Below are 2,399 nucleotides of genomic sequence, written 5' to 3'. Positions count from 1 at the left end.
CCGCCCCATGGGTCAAAGGGCAGCCCACGCATAATTAGCAGCTGGCATCGGGGCCACAGTTGGCCAGTTAGCCAGTTTGCCCGTTTGCCAGTTGGCCAGTTCGGCATCATTAGCAGCCACAAAACGGGGGCCAGCTATTATTATGGCATCAATTTGTGGGCCAAACGCCGGCAGAGAAGAAAAAATTAAATGCAACTTTCCCCAGCGACTTGCCGGCAACAATCTAATAACAACATTTTGGCACATGTGGGCCCGTCGCTCCATCCGTCGTAATTACACGACACTTGACGCCAAGCAATTTGTTAGCGAAAACTGTCGCAACAATAAAAACTACCAGGAGTCGCCGAGTCAACAAGGACTCGGAATTAAATAAAACTTAATGACAGCGAGCGAGCGAGCGAGCAAAGAAAAGACAATGGTTTCGGTCCCAAACTAAGACAAGGCAACTCCCCGAGAGCCGGCAGCTCTCCTCCTCCCCTCAGGAGCCCCTCAGGCCAAAGACTGGGCCTGCCAGTTGCCAGTTCCCCCGGCCAGGAGTCAAATAAGTTGACAACCCAGCCGAGACCCGACTGTCAACAGACAGACCCCCAGTCGCGTCAAAGGCAGCCCCGCAGGCGAACCTGGCCAAAACGAGGAGGGAATCACTATCAGCGCGGTGGGAGCTTTGATTACATGATTAATTTCATTTACTAAGGACAACTCCGGCGGGCTTTGGATACATTTAACTTCTGCTCACTACGTTTCTTTTGTACACAGCATTTTTCAAAGATGTATTTGAAATTATTCTAACTAGGGAAATCAAATCAAATAAAACTAGATCCTTTAAAATAAATCCACTCTTTATTCTTAAAAAAATTTTAAAAAATGTATTCAATATTTTGAATTTTTTTAAATTTCTTTGTTTGCTACGCCTTCTTAATCTCTATTGCCTTATTTCGAGTACATACAAAATCCGCTTTAGTAGAGGTAAAAGTTGGACATCGAAGCATGAATCCTGACAAAATCCTCCTACAATTCCAGACCAATTGTCAACTTGCCCAAACGTCAGAAAGAAAATATTTCACCAGCTTATTCGCATTTTTGTTTTTGTGCTCATTCCGCTTCTGTGGCATTCACTGTGATTGACGCTTAATTCACACATGTGGAATGAAATGTAACCCATCCAGACTATCACTAATATTGTTTTACAGTTTTTGCCAAGTGCCCGGGTAGTTGTTTTTGAGCTATAGCAATGTGCTTTTTTTTTTTGGTTTTTGCTGCTTTTGATTTTTTGTTAGCTGGCTGTGTTTTTGCTGCTCGTGACGTTGATGAGTTGTTGCTGTCTAAGTGTCAGGAGACGCGCCAAACTTTAAACTACATGCCAACACCCCCGCAGTGAATTGTTGTTGTGCGAGTGTGTTCATGAAGCCGAGAGAGCTGTTGGCACATTAATTTTTGCCACCCCGCAAATAGAGGGTTAAATGCATATGAGGAGCAGCGGGCGGTGGTGAGCCAACTAATCTGGGATCTAAGCCTGCTTTGACGGCACTTCCGCTTCGGCCAACCCACTTGACGGATACAAAGGTGTTTGAGGGCTTTGTCTAAGCGGCGATCGTCTAGACTTTGGCAGTTTTATTTTCCGGCCACTACTTGCAACTACACCATCGAATGTATAAATATAAAATGTACATGAACTGATTTATGAATATGAGCATCATATTAATTGGACACTCTTTTAATTCTTATATATTTAATGGGTTTTTTCTTTGACAATACCTCTTTGCCTTTTAAATTTTTTATTGCCATTTAATTTAAAGAAAAATTTAATTTATTGAATAAAAAATACGATAATTGAAACAGGCACAACATATCAACTTATTTAGCCTTTAAAATCAAAGAGGCTTTACAAAAGAAGTAGATTTAATATTTTTACTTAAAAAAAAAATCGAAATTAATTCCAAGCATATTTAAGTTTAAGTTTAACGGCTATTGACTCGTTTATTTTTCTCCGTGCACTTCTCCAGTGACAATCCGTGCCAGAAGCCTCAAGTACGACACGACACCTCGACACTCGTTCCCTGTCAGCGGCCAAGTGATAGTGAAATGGAGTGGCTTGGTTTAGGGGGGTTTAGAGGATTGCAGACAATAAACTTACACAAAACCCCAAACAAGCTGGCATTCATCATACGAAGGCCCCGTCAGCCGCAGGACATTCCAAACTGAGTTTCATTCGCTTTCAAGCCCACATTTTTTTCGGAGGTTAAAAGTGCATTTTGTAAATTGCCAAGTGATTGACACCAACAGCAACAGAAAGTGCGAAGGGAAGGGGAGGGGATCCTGTAAGGGTAGCAGGAAAAAGTATTTGGCCAAAGGGGGGAAAGGGGGTAAGAGCAGGCCGCACTTAAACTGAACTCAAGCGG

The sequence above is a fragment of the Drosophila takahashii genome, chromosome 3R (genome assembly GCF_030179915.1).
Source record: "Drosophila takahashii strain IR98-3 E-12201 chromosome 3R, DtakHiC1v2, whole genome shotgun sequence".
NCBI classification, from domain to species: Eukaryota; Metazoa; Arthropoda; class Insecta; order Diptera; family Drosophilidae; genus Drosophila; species Drosophila takahashii.
Note: the sequence above shows the minus strand (reverse complement) of the source record.